The sequence below is a fragment of the Vicugna pacos genome, chromosome 31 (assembly GCF_048564905.1).
Source record: "Vicugna pacos chromosome 31, VicPac4, whole genome shotgun sequence".
Taxonomy (NCBI): Eukaryota; Metazoa; Chordata; class Mammalia; order Artiodactyla; family Camelidae; genus Vicugna; species Vicugna pacos.
In genome coordinates this window covers 20,240,327-20,255,282 of record NC_133017.1, presented here as the reverse complement: position 1 = coordinate 20,255,282, position 14,956 = coordinate 20,240,327, and the positions used below count along the sequence as shown (strand labels likewise).

Genomic DNA, 14,956 nt, shown 5'->3' with positions numbered 1-14,956 from the left:
CAGCCGTTTCCCAGTTGTGCCTGGGGTGGGATTTGCTCTTGTTCTATCCCGGCTCCGAATGATAATCTAGACATTTTCTTAGTTCAGACTGAATAGCCCAGAGGGGAGGGTGGAGATAGAGTGGATACCCTCAGATTTTATAGAACAGACTTCATTTTGTTAGCCTACCAAGTAATTTGCACGTGTTATCTTTAACTTCAGTTACTAACTTCCAGTGAACTATTGGACTGAAACTCAAAATATGGCAAGTTGTGGCTGGCCGTTGAGAAATTGTCGAAGATGCTGGAATGAGTCTTCTGATGCCTCCAGCCCCCCTTCCTTTCAGAGATCCTTCCATCAGGGACCCAGTGCCTTCATGGACCCTGGGCTTCCTGACACAGCTCACCGGGTCTCCCCACTCACAGCCATCCTTGCTCCCTTTCCCTGTTTGTGACTTACTGCACCAGAGCTTCGAGTCAAGCACAGAGGAATAACACCCCTCTAATAAGACAGCATCCAGAACCTCCAGGGTTTTTACAGAAAGAAGGTCCTGGTGAGGAAGTTGGCTGATGAAGCAATTTCCATTCTGCGCCTTCACTTTAACAGTCATCTTAGGGCAGAACCTCCAGCCTCAAGAAATTTTCTTCTCAGCCTTCACCTCTCTTACCTCATGGCTAGGATAACCCAGGGCTGCAAAGAAACAGTGGCTTTTACTCTCTGGAGAACAAGAGGCACTGAGCAGAGAATTAAGATCTAGAAAAGATGGGGCTTGCAAAGTAGATCTCACCAAAATCAAAGCCAGCTTTCTGGGGCTCTGGGGGGCCTGTCCTGTTCCCTGGGAACCATTGGAGGGAGAAGAGGACCCTTATAAAAAAAATTCTCCCTTTTCACCCTCGCATCTTCTTTTCCCTTTTCGAGATAGACTTAATTCCCAGGTCAGGGGCAGGAAGTTTTGTTTCTAGTATAGGTCTGACAGGATTCTGATTGCTTAATGCAGAATAATAACCAAGGCATTTGAAGAGCGAACCTCACACGTGTGGCAGGGAGATGGGAGGCAGGGATGCAGGGCTGGTATCCCTCACATCTGCCCTTGGATAAGATGACCTCTTGATTGCAAATACTGACTTACTGTGATCTCTTTTAGAAAGCATTTTTATATTTTAATACACTTATGTTTTTAATTTTGTTTTATTTTTAAATTTAAATTAAATTAAATTAAATTTTTATTGAAATATAGTCAATGTACAATGTTGCATTCATCTCTGGTGTGCAGCATAGTGATTCAGTTATACATACAGATTATTTTTTATAATAGGTTATTACAAGATATTGAATATAGTTCCCTGTGCTATACAGTAGGACCCTGTTGTTTACCTATTTTGTATATAGTAGTGTGTATCTGCTAATCCCAAACTCTCTATTCATCTCCCCCTCTTTCTACCTTGTAACTGAAAGTTTGTTTTCTATGTCTGTGAGTCTCTTTCTGTTTGTAGATAAGTTCATTTGTGTCATTTTTTTTAGATTCCACATGTAAGTGATTTCATATGGTATTTGCCTTTCTCAATCTGACTTACTTCACTTAGTTTGATTATCTCCAGGTCCATCCATGTTGCTGCAGATGGCATTTCATTCTTTTTCATGGCTGAGTAGTATTCCATTGTATACATATACCACAGCTTCTGTATGCAATCACGTTAAATGCTTTAGGACAGAGGCGTGTCAGGCCTAGAGCAGCAGTGCAGCAGGTGTGCCTGCCTGCGTGGATGTGTGTTTATGGGAAGGTGACATGTCCCTCAGAGGGCACAGAACTCAGTAGTGTTGCACATGTTCAATAGCAAGGGTGCTGTGAGCACCCAAACACATGCTGATGGCTTGAGAATCCAGTGTTCCTTACCTGCTGGGGATGGTGGCATAGGTTTGAGAACTGGGAAGGAAGGGAGAGGGTTGCCTTGATAGCTACAAGGCCTACGGACAGGACAGGAGGAAGGTGGCCTTGAGAGGCTCAATGTGCCCCAGGACACTTAGGCCTGAAGATGCTTATAATCTCCTTGTCCAACCAGCATCCCTCAGCCAACCTCAACCCGGATTGCCCCCTGTTTTTTTGTTTTTGTTTTTGTTTTTTGTTTTTGCTTTTTTGAGGTGGGAGAGGTAATTGGGTTTATTTCTTTTTTTAAGAAAACGTTATTTTATTGAGTTGTAGTCAGTTTACAATGTTGTGTCAGTTTCCAGTTTAGAGCACAATTTTTCAGTTATACATGAACATACATATATTCATTGTCAAATTCTTTTGGTTTATTTCTTTCTTTATTTGTTGGTGGAGGTACTGGGGATTGAACCCAGGACCTTTTGCATGCTAAGCAGCACATGCTTTACCACTGAGGTATACCCTCCTCCTCCAGAAATGTTAACCTTTAATTTTTTTCCTTTTGGGGGGAGGTAATTAGGTTTATTTTTTAGCAGAGGTACTGGGAATTGAACCCAGGAGCTTATGCATGCTAAGCAGGTGCTCTACCACTGAGCTATACCCAACCCTTTTAAGAAATTTGGTTTTGGGGGAGGAGGTAATTAAGTTGTTTATTATTATTATTATTATTATTATTATTATTATTATTATTATTATTATTATTATTTTAAATGGAAGTACTGGGGATTGAACCCAGAACCTCATGCACACTAAGCATGCGCTCTACCACTGAGCTATACCCTCCCTGCAACCCAGATCCAATCCTAACCCTTCCCCATCTCCCCATCTCCCCATCTCCCCATCTCCCCTGCTTTTGTGTCCCTCCTGTCCCCCTGCAGGGTCAGCTTGCCAGGTTAACCTAGGATTGGAGCTCTCGAAACCGGCTTTATAGCAGGGCCAGACACACACACACACACACAGACACACAGACACTATAGTGGGGACATGGTATCAAGTTACTCTTTTTGCTGCTGCAGCCACAGACCTCTGCCTTACTTCCCACAGTTCCCTCTCCACTGGGATAGACGATATATGAACTTGACCTTGTAACAGGGCTCTTTTCCCAGTTCCAGAGCCTGACCCTTTGCCTTGCACCCAGTATATTTTTGTCATTTGTCCCTTTCTTCACTCCACACCATGCTGGATGTGGGGATTGGTACCAGCAGGAGGAGCCCCTGCCCCTCGGGCTTCTGCTCTGCCTGCCGGGCAGTGTCTGTCCATCCTTCTCAAGGTCTGGGTGGCGGGGTCCTGTGACTCACCCCTGCACTTCTCACTGGCGTGTGCTGGTATGTCTGGACCTCAGAGTCCTGTTCTCTCCGGGGCTGGGGCTGGTGGGAAGGAACATTTTGTTACCTTTTGCTGGAACTCTGGTGGGAGACGCCTGTCTGACTTCCAGGGACAGCCCAGGCCGGTACCTAGAACAGCCTCCTCCAATCCTGTCCAGCCCCAGAGGGACTGCTGGGAGCCGACCGGCTGGTGTCACATGGTCTGCCTCATCCTGTGCGGATTAGCCAAGTTGTAAAATGTCTGGGTAGAGCCCAGCCGCCTGTGGTGCGAGGTGCGATGTGGTTGTGTGTGTAATGTGTGCACAACTGCACCGGTGTTAGCAAAGAAGGAGCTCCAGGAGGAGAAAACGGAACCATCAGTTAGAGAGAGAAGACTCTCAAAGTCCAATAATTAAGTTCCTTTAGAAAGAATGTCTTGACATAGAAAACAAACATATGGTTATCAAAGGGGGAGGGGAGGGGGAGGGATAAACTGGGAGTGTGGGATTAGCAGATCCAGACGACTATACACAGAATAGATAAACAAGGTCCTGCTGTAAAACACGGGAAGCTAGATTCAATAACTCGTACTAACCTACAATTAAAAAGAATATGAAAAAGAATATAAATGTAAATATATATGACTGAATTGCTATACTGCGCACCAGGAACTAACACAACATTGTAAATCAACTATACTTCAATAAAAGTTCTAAAAAAAGAATGGCTTGATCTTGAAAGATAGAGAGGGAGGCGGATTAGACATGGGGTGGGCTGGGGGTGGGTGGGCGCCCTGGCTCCCCTTAGTGAAAAGAAGATGGTGTGGAGCATCCTGGGTCCCATGTATCTGTCTGCCATTAAAGCCATTGTGTGTCCGGGGTGTATGAACCATGTGTCTTTGCTGCTCTGATGTTTGGAGCCTTGCTGACCCTAGAGGGACTGCCCTTCCAGTGCTGGTCAATTCCTAGGGATAGTAAAGGACCCACCTGAGAGCCTGTCTTTTATGTGCAAACCAGCCAATCCAGAGCCTGTTCCTTCAACCACCTCCTTTATCGGGCTCTTGCGTCGGGGCCACCATCTCTTTGCCCTGATCACCCCAGGGCCAGATACCAGACAACTAAGACCATCCCTATGCCCCCGGCCTGCTGACATTATTCAACTGGCCAACCCTACACCTGCCTACCCCGCCCCACTTGCTATTTCCTGGGAAACCACAATAAAAGATCTTGCCCACAGCTCCCCTTACTCCGTCCGCCCGACCCTGGTGCTTCCCGTGTGGCCCCCCACGGCATGGCGCGGCCCCTCCTCTTGGGAATGAAGAGGCATTCATCATTTTCACGGGCCTTCTGGTCCATTGGCCTCACCACGCCTGAATGATTAGAAGACCTACTTCTTAAAAGGCACGAGGAAGTCTGAGCTTCAGTTTTTCTTATCGTGAAAATGAGAGATTAGATTAAATGGACTTTTTGGGAGCCTCCTTTTAATGATCCAGACAAGCTTGGGAGGGAGTGGGTCTGTGGCTTCCTCCCTAGCTCCCTCAGAATCCATGATTCTGGGGACCCTCCCCTCCCCTGGTCACTCAGGGGACTGACGCCACCGCCCACCTTCCTGCTTGCTGCCGGGGGCGTACTTCCGAGCCATCCCAGTGAAGGGACGCCACCACTTAAGGCGGGGTGTGGAATGTTGAATAAAAGTCAGACAAAGCTAATGCTGACGTCCTCTTGAAACAAAAAGGCCGTAATTCAAAAGAAAACACTGGATTCAACTGTGTGAATGTGGAACTGTTAATTACTCAGATTTAAAATCTCCATGTATTAAAACTTGGGAACAAGGATCTCCAAGTTTTTGCTTTCCCAGAATCACAACTGTGTCCTTAGCCCATTTCTCCCTCTCCCCACCCCCCCATCCCCAAGCAGGAGTCCCTTCGGAGACACTGTAGTGTCCTTCTTTGCCTTTTACTGTGGTAAGAACACAGCACGAGATCTCCCCTCTTAAACTTTTAAGTGTACCATCCAGTCTTGTTGATTGTAGGCACGATGCTGTACGGCAGGCACCTAGAACTTACCTCTGCACGACTGAAATGGTACACCCATTGAGTGGCACCTCCCAGATCCCCCTCCCCCAGACTCTGGTGACCACCCTTCTGCTCTCTGATGCTCGCAGACCTCATCTAAGGGGGTTCATGCAGGGTTCGTGCTGCTGTCTGCTGTGTCTTAGGGGCAATTTCTTGGACTCCGGTGTTGCTCCAGCTTGTCAAATGGATGTCTCGACCTGGGCACAGGACTTCAGGTGTAGCTGCTCAGCACGGGTCACAGGGATTTACACATAATTTACATCTAATCTCCTGCTAGCGGTGCCCCAGGCAGAGAACACTCCTGGGTCTGTATTTACAAGAAGAATAGTTTTACCGTCTACGTCCCCTAGATGGTGCTACTTGTCAAGTGTGAATGTTTTTTCTTTCCTTTTTTTCCATTTTTTCTTTCTTTTGAAGCTGCTGGCATCTCCCGGTAGCCCCCAGGCCTAAGTGGGTGTCCGTCGTCTTAGTGGAAAGTTACTGTTGTCCCACTGGTGAGTGACCTCAGAGATGAGTTCCACTGGAAATAATCCTCACCTCTGGGTATTTCAAAATGATTTAGGGTAGGACGGTGATGTATGATTTGTTTACGTGTGTGGCACGTGGCTCTCGTTCTTGGTCGCATGACTGTGCCATCAGTACTTCTGTGTGCACGGAAGGTGGTTGACATTTACAGGGGTAGGACTGGGGAGGGAGGAGGGAGATGTCAGAGTTTAGGTCAAGTCCATGCCCTTTCTTCATCTCTTTCTCTTCCTGGCTAAACTTTTCTTTAGGTCAGAAAAATATCTGGAGATCCTGATAAGTCGCAAGCCTCCAGATGCCTCCCTGGTCTGCCCTCCATCCTTCCTGAAATGCCACTGGGTCACATCCATTTCTTGGGATCATCAGCAGGCTTCCTATCCAGTACACATCCAACCGCATCCAGACTAGCTGAGATCACACTGATCTGAGAAGCAGAATCTTAACAATGGGGATGAAAGGATGCTTTAGAAATGTCAGGGAACTTTTTATGAGGCAGAAGCAGAAGATTTAAACGGGGGAAGTCTACAAAGAATCATGAGCGGTGGGTGAAGACCTGGGGAGACCCCAGGGTGGAAGGAAGGACTGAGATGGGAGGTGGGGAGGGGCGGGAAATGCTGAGGACTGCCGGCGTCCTGTAGGATTGGGCACTCTTGGTCCAACAGGAATGCTCTGGGAGCGCTCTCTTAGCAGAGGAGGTGCCCACTAGACTTTGCCAGGGTTCCTGATACGTCTGCGTGTATGTATTCTACCCAGCTTACAGGCATCCTGTTTGTTCTCAGTAATTGCTTTATGTTGACGAAGTCGCTATGGAGCGAATTCAGAGTCTTTGGAGGAGAACAGTTTGGCTGCCCAGTGGTGAAAACAGGTCGGCTGCAGATCTTGGTGCCTTTTGTTAAGTGCTATTGGCAGCATTTCATGGCTTTGCTTTATCGTTTTGGGCCACGGGAGGTCATCTGCAGGCAAAGTCGGTCATCAGGAGAGCTTTGGGGTCAGAGCAGGCTCAGGTTTCCTGTCACCCTGGGTTTTAGAGGCATAAAGTGTGGAGTGAGGAGGCCAGAAAAGGAACAGCAGTCACCCCAGGAACTAGTTCAGCTGAATCCGGATTTTTCAGTTTTCTCTTTGCAGTCCATTTCCGTATCACAATCTAAAGCAAGACTTCTCTGCTAACTGCCTTTGTGTTTCTTTGTTTCACTCTGTTAGCTTGATTCCAGCTTCAGCATCTCATCGCCCACTGATCTGGACACGCAAACAGTGTGTTGAGGAAGGAGGGTAGGAAAACTGAAGAGAGGAAGGAGACTGACCAGGGAGCAGAATCTCTTGCCATCTGCGGGCTGTGTCCTGACCCCGGGACGCAGGCTTGCAAGCTGAGCTCCTGCCCGACACTCCTCTGCGACGTGGTCTGACTCAGGTGATGGGAACACACAGTTCTGGCAACTTATCTGACTTCTTAAACAGACCCAGGGTTCTAATCTGTCTTACTTGCACACACCGTCAACTTCTTCTAAGATGTTGGCTGATAAAGGCTTAAAATATCACCACTCCTAGGGATTTTTGCGCTTTGATTAAGAACTCTTGAATGAAATCCAAGCCTGTTAGCTTTGTATTCAGTGTCCTCTATGCTCTGTTCCCAGTCACGTTCCTAGACATACTCCCCTTTCCAGCCAGCCAGGTCATCGGACAGTGAGCGCTCCCAAAGCAGGTGTGTAATTTACTCTCTGGTGTTTGTGGTAGGTATCTGATGAATCACGCTTCCCTGAATTCAAGCCCTGTGTATTCTCCTCCCACACCGAGTCTGGACTGACCTCATGACTCGCTTGAACAAATAAAACGTGGTGGAAGGCATGTTGTACAGTTCCTGGGCCTGGGCCATAAGACGCCCTGCAGCTTTTGCTTTAGCTTATCTGCTGTCTTGGATGCCATGCAAGAAAGCCTGGGCCAGCTTCCTTGAGGATATGAGTTTCTGGCAAGAGAGAAGCCCTGGAGTATGCAAGACCATGCAGAGAGGAAGAGGGCCATCTAGTTGCTAGCCAGTTTCAGTCCCCTTGGCAGAGATGCCAGAGATGCCTGCAGCCATCCTGAATTTTCCAGTCCTGGTGGAACCATGAGCTGATTATGGAGGGAAGCTAAGCCATGCTTCTGGGCCCAGCGTAGATTACAGAACTGTGAACAACTAAATGGTGGTTGTTGTCCAAAGCCACTAAATTCTGGGATATTTGTTACTCAGCAATAGATAGCTGATACAGTATTGGAAGGCATCTTTGTATCTATATGCCAAGCAGGGTTTTATTAGTTGGCTCAATCATTCCTAGGCATGGTTCACACATTCACACCTTATTACACCCTCATGCTCGTGTTCCTCCAACCTGGAAGTCCCACTTGGAAAAATTGATTTTTCCCTTTTATATGTCAAGATACCACAGATTCCACCTTCTCTGACACCCTAATTAGAATTGACCCTCCTTTTTCTGAACTCCTTTGGTACCTCCTGCTAGTTGGCATGTCCTGTCTTTGTGTACATGTCTTTCTCACTAAAATCACATTATTCAAGGTCAGGTTCTATTTTTTTTTAAACATCTTTATTGAGATATAATTCACACACCAACAAATTCACTCATTGAAAGCATACAATTCAGTAGGTTTTAGGATTTTTGCAGAGTTGTGCAACTCTCACCACAATCTGAGTTTAGGATACTTTCATCACTCCAGAAAGAAACCTCACATCCATTAGTGGTCATTCTCCATTCCACCCAACTCCTAGCCACAGGCAACTGCTCATTAATTTTTGGTCCAATCACAGTGTTAACTCATTGAGTACAACCTCTAAAGCCCTTTTCAGACCCCCAGGAATGACTGCAGAGGTCCAGTTTCAGGTTCAGTGACAGGAGCAGAGAGAGACTTCGGTCGAGGAAGATTTCCATGGCACTTTATACATCACCCCATATCTGCAGCTCTGTTACTTTGTCCTCAGAGATGAAAGCATCCTGGAGACAGGGCATGATGGGAACTTAAGTCAAAGCTCGCCTCTGCTGGTTACTGGTTCTGAGGTCTAGTGCTAGTTACCCGCCTTCTCTGGGCTTCAGCTTCCTCAGTGGTAAAACTTCATGGGGTTAGTGTGGGGACTAGATGAGACGCCACACAGGGGACACTTCCCATCATGCCTGCAATGTTATTTCCCTTCTCCTAGTGCTTGACCGGTCAAGCCCCTTTCACTCTCCTCTAGGCTCCTCCTCCACCCCAGCTTCCGCCTCGACTCTGCTCCAGGTGGGCTGGGCTGCTTGAACGAGGACTGGTTGGACCAAGGCACTGTGGGCAGTGGGTGCCTGGAGAACTGGGGACAGTGTCACAGTCCCGGGGCGGCATTGTGATACCCCAGGACCAGGCATTCCCGGACAAAAGACTCACTGGTTAGACTTCCATCAGCCCCTTTTTAAGATGAAACTTTGGACTATGGCTTTTCCTCTTCTGGTTCTCTCTTCAGTGACTTTCAGGGCACACATGTCTAGGCAGTCATGTGCTGCAGATTGCTCGCCTTTTGTGCAGATTGGCTGACATAGATTTGCTCACTCGAAAGGCTGGCTTTGTGGTGGGTTGGTTCCCCTAGAAGAGGCAGAAAAGAAACACAATGTAGGCAAACACAGGGCTAGGTTCCCCTGAATATGGCTGTGGACTTGATATACTCTGTTCTCTTGGTCGATCAACTTTCACCAGATTTGCAGCTGGGGCCCCATGGTTCATCCCGAACTCCTGTGGAGAGAGCAGGCAGGGAGCAGGCTGCCCCGTATCCACGTCCATTCCATTCCACTGACGCCCTTCCAGCCAGGTTGTGCACACGCCCTCTGCTGGGCATCCCCACCGGAGGGTCCTGGGGGGTGGGGGATAACACTGCACAAACAGAGCAGCTCAGCAGAGTCAGGGCACTCTTGGGGCAGAGTGGCTCACGGTGGGGCAGAGGCAAGATTGAGGGACCCTGGCAAAGGCTGAAAGGTGGGGCTGTGCTTGGTCCCTAGGGGCAGAGCTGGCACTCATGACCAGAATTCTGATTTTTGTTTTCCACTTAGGGCAAGGAGGGGGGACCGAGAAGGCCTTTTGATCCTCAGTTTTTCCCTAGTCCTGTAGTTGCAACAGACTTAGCTCCAAAGCATGGCCCTCTCCCCACAAACCTGCCAGGTGTTCTGGGTATTCTGGTGAAGTTTTGGATATTCCGCTGCACATCATTGGGTGTCCTCATCTTTACTCTGCACCAGGCTGCTGGCATCTCCATGTAGCGCTCCCACCCCTCCCAGGGATGCAGTGGGGGCATGGGGACTGGGGAGGGGTCGGGAGGTTCAGATCATGGTTCCTTCCGCTGACTATGAAAAGAATTCCCACCGCCAGCACGGTGGTTTCTGCAGGACTGAGGGTACCTACTGCCCATCTAGCTCCGTCCTTGGTCAGAAGGGATCAACATAGGCTGTGTTAGCTTCTCTTTTCTCAGCCAAAGCCGGAGGGTGATAGAGAGGAAGCTGGCGCTGGGCATGTGAGGATGCGAGCAAAGACATGCAAGAGACTCACTGTCCTATCCCTTTAACTGTGTTCCCCCTCACTCCCTTCTCCACTCCCGAACCCCCACACTCACCAAAACAGGAGGCGATGTCATCACACATGTGCACGCCTCTGCTTCGTGTGGTGCCTCCCTCCGGTCACCACTTCCTGCTTCTGAGTCATCAGGAAGGTAATTTCCCCCTGATGCTCACTATCCTCAGGGACACTCTGATCACCAGCATCTACCCAGTTTCCCCTTCTTCTGTCTCTTCTTTATAAACAAAACAAAACAAAACCAAAAAAAAAAAAAAGCATGCTTCTCCTCTCCCCCCTCTCCCCCCAAAAAGGGAAAAAACTAAACTAAACACAGTACAGCTGCCGGTCTGAGCTGCTGCAAGCTCACAAAATTCACGGTGGATTACAGCCCCCACTTAGACGGATGGCTGAGTGCCTGGATTTAATTGGATAATTACAAGTGAAGATGACTCTGGAGTGCCTCTCCTGCTGCAAGATCTGTCCTAGATCCTGCCTGCTAAGGGGAGGGGGGCGGTATTTGGCTGCTCCTCAAAATATAGAATCAATCCAACTGTCAGAACGAGATACCCCAGGAGGCACAAGATGGCACTGGAGGGATTCCTTAGAGTCAACTGAAGCAACTCTGTAAGGAGCTGCGTCTGTAGACAGCGGACCCTGCCCCATGTCTCCTCCCTCCCCCTTTTCTCTCCCCTCCTCCCTTTCCAGTCCTCCTCCCCCTTCTTTCTTGCTCCCCCTTCTGTCTTCCTTTTCTTCCTTTCCTTTCCTTTCCTTCCTTCCTCCCTCCCTCCCTCCCTTCCTCTCTCTTTCTTCCTTTCTTTCTTCTTCCTTTCTTCCTCTTTCTTCTTTCTTTCTTTCTTTCTTTCTTTCTTTCTTTCTTTCTTTCTTTCTTTCTTTCTTTCTGTCTGTCTGTCTTTCTTTCTTTCTTTCTCTCTTTCTTCTCTCTTTCTCTCTTTCCTTCTTTCTCTTTCTTTTCTTTCCTCCCTCCCTCCCTCCCCCTCTCTCTCTTTCCCTCCCTGTCTTATTTCCTTCCTGCTTTCCCCTCTTCCTCCTTAAATCAGACACCACATTTGCCTTGTTTCTGCCTATTTTTCTCTTTCTCTCTGATTTTCATGGGAGGGAAGTGACTAATGGGATCAGGGGTGTGAACCAAGTGCTTGGGGCTCAGTCATTTCTTCCCTAACCACTCGCTGGGTATACTGTGGGCCAGAGCTGTGCTAGGGGCCCGGCTCAGGGATGTACCCGGTACCCTCCCGGCCTTCAAGGATCTCACAATCTGCGGAGACATTTTGTTTATCCATTCATCCATTGACGGACACTTGGGTTGTTAAATGATGAATTAAATAAAAAATGGGTCAGATTAAGGCTGGGAGGGCCAGGCAGAATTCAAAACTAGAGAAGGGAAAGGCAGTAAGGGTCACAAGTGCATTTTGGGGGGATTTGCCTGGATTAGGGAAGAGATGTCTGTTCTGCATGCGCTGGTGGTAAGAAAGCCAATGGTGGCTCTGGGAAGACGTAGGTAAATTTGTTAGGGCCCAGGACCCTAAAGAGAGTTCCTACCAGTTGCCCCCAAATTTCTTGGCAGAAGTTGAGAGGGAGGCGGGACCTGGTGGAGCTGGGGGAGCTGGGGTGCGGCAGAGGAAGAGCCCAGGGGCCCTTCCAAGCCTTTGCAGGGGCGCAGGAGGGGGACTCGCAGACTGGAGACCTGGCTGCACCCGTGAGATTTCCTCCCTCCGCTCCCAGGCGGCTCCCACTCTCTTCATGGTTTCTTCTTTGTTTTCCTTGCTCTTTGAGTGGTCAAACTACGGCTGGGACTAGAATAGAGGAAAGTTAAAATCAGTGCCATGGAAATTTTGAAACAGAGGGAACTAGTCAACCTCTCCATCTGAGCCAGTCTCTCAGATCACCGCCTTGCCTCCTCCAGGAGTGTGGCCCCAGGCTCTGACATCGTGATGGGCCAGCAGGGACTCGTGGTCCACAGCCTGGGCTTGGAGACAGAGGACCATCCGGTCCTGGTGCTGTGTCGACACGGGCCGGCTACGGAACAGCTCTGCACCTCGGTGTCTCGTCCCTTGGGAGAGATGACCATGGGCTTGCGGGGCCGCCCTGAGTGGACTGTCAGCTGCTCTACAGGACCTCACTCCTCCCTGCCCAGTCACACCTTTGCTTCGTGCACTGGAGTTGCCCCCTGTCCACTTAATCTTAATCCCCTTCTAATCCCATCCCGGTGAGAAGATATCAAGTGACTGCAGCCTGGTCTGCGAGCGCCCCTCCCATCCGGGGTGAGTCTCCTGGGCTCCGCGGGCCGATACCACTTCACGTATTATCTGGGCTCATTCACTGGGGTTATTTTGGAAGCCTGGCTTTGTGAGGCTTCTGGGAGCCTGGCTGGGAATTATGCAACCGCTCCAGTCTGGTGCACTGAAGCCGCTGCTTCCCAGAGCCAGGGGCCCTAAGCCCGGAGACGATGTGCTGGGAAAGCTGGTGAAATCGAGCTCCTTAGGTTCCCAGAGGACAGAGAGCGTGGCGGCGGTCTTCTCTCCAGAGACTCGTATGTTGACTGACCTTGGTCGTGACTGACTGCTGAGGAAAGGGGGGGGGTTGCCGGATACCCGGGATGGGGGGTCCTCTCAGCCCTGAGTCCCCACGCTGGGGACAGGCTGGCTCTTGGCGACTGGAAGGGGGAAGGGAGGGGAGGAGAGGCAGGGGCAGGGCAGAGGAGGAAACAGAGAATCGAAAGGAAAAGGGAGGACGAGGGGGTGGAGCGGGGTGGGGAGGAGAACCCTGCCAAGTGGACAGGAAATGGCTTATTTTGTTCCAGTTGCCCCTGCCTCCCAAAGCCACAAGCTTTCCCTCCTCGAGGTCATTCTGTCCCTTTCCCCTCAAACACTCCTTTAGGCGCAGAATCTGCCGTCCTACAGGGTATGAAGGTGGGAGTCTGTAGCTTGTTTCCAAGCTAAGGGGGTGGGGGAGGGGTGACAAGAAAGGGTGACTTTGAGCTACGGGGGTGGCTCAACCTAGACATCTCTTTCATTCACCAGGGCGGGCGTTGGCTGCCCTCCCGTCCCTTCCCTGGCCCACAGCAGCCCCATCTATCGAAACACATCCTCTAGAGATTTCCTGATGGACACTTCCAGCCCATCACCTTCACCTCCGGCCCTGGAGGTGGTTGCTATCACTCCCATTTGACAGGTGGGTGGTGTGAGGCTCAGAGAGGGGAAGCTCGGGGCACACGGCCATTCAGAGGCAGAGCCAATCCTCAGCTCCGGTTCTGCCTGGCTCCGAAGCCATCCCTTAGGGCTCCTTATGCAACCCAAATGTTCCGTTGAGTCTGTCTCCAAAATATGTCCTGATTCTGTCTATCTCCCTTCACAGCCACTGATACATCCAGGCCGGGCCGTCATCACCTCTTAACTGGAGATTTGCAATAGCTTCTTAACTGCTTTCCCTACTCCAGCTTCTGTCTCTCTCCAGCGTGCTTTCCACCAGGCTCTGGAGAAATCATCTTAAAAGGTAAATTGGTTGAGGACACGCCTAAGCATAAAATTCAAGAGCTTCCTAGTGCACTTGGGCTCAAATCTGGACTTTTCACATGGCCTTCAGGACCTGTAAGAGCTGGCTCCGCTCTCTGCCAGGGTCTGAAACTCATTACGCAGTTTTATTAGTACCACTGTCTTCTTTCCGTGGTGTGATCCAGCCACACCAGACATTCAGTTCTTTTCAACCTCAGAACCTTAGCACGTGCTGCTTTTTCGGAATGGAAGATGTTCCCTCCACTCTTCATCTGGCAAATTCTTCTTCTTAGTCGGGATTTCAGCTGAAAGTTCTCTCTCTTATAGAGAAGAGATCCTTCCTGAACTCTTAAATTGAATTAAGCCATCCTTGTGCTTGGAGGTTCTCCATCAGCAAAGAAGGAAACAGGATGAGTTACAAAGATCTCATTGTCTGAAGGGAGAGAAAATGCTAGTTTTTCATGGGGAAGAGTTTCTTTTGGCACTGAATTCCTTCTTGGGGCCTTCCCTAGGCCTCCTAAGCTAATGTAAATGGCAGATGGTCCTCAACATAAATTATGTGATTAAGAGTGGCCTGCATGGACCTCTCTCTGGGAGGACTTGCCAGGGAAGGCTTCCCACAGGAGACAGGTAGGACCTCTCCCTTGTGGATGGAAGGATTTAGATGGGCTGGACAGGAAGACAGCCTGGGCAGGGCTTGATGAAGTGTGGGAATGACAGTCCAGGGCGTAGGAGGTGCCTGGTACATCGTAGCTTGGATTTTTCTGGTCCCCGAGTGTTACTTAGTGATGCACGCCTCTGCTGTGGTACCCAGTGTGGTTTTTAGGCAATCCACAAAGGGGCCAATCCCTGCCCACCTCCTGTGTCCACTTCCTCTTTATCCACCCAAAACATTTCACCACCTCTGCCCAGCAGGGCCGGGACCAGGGCGTGGTCAGCATGGCGCTGAGGGCACTTGGTGGGTGAGCCGAGCGCGAGGGCCTGCTTAAATGGTTCGCCCTGGGACACTAACTTCCGCGGGCCAGCGTCTGACTGGAGCCAATCAGGCCATCGTCCATTAGGCTGAAAAAAGCAACAGAAACCTTGA

General features: G+C 49.6%; 1 non-coding gene across 1 annotated transcript; it reads right to left on the bottom strand.

Moving 5' to 3' along the window:
- Positions 1-2,614: 2,614 nt before the first annotated feature.
- Positions 2,615-2,687, bottom strand: TRNAT-AGU (transfer RNA threonine (anticodon AGU)). The gene has a single exon. It is a non-coding gene; the product is annotated as a tRNA-Thr (tRNA).
- Between the last annotated feature and the right edge of the window lie 12,269 nt (positions 2,688-14,956).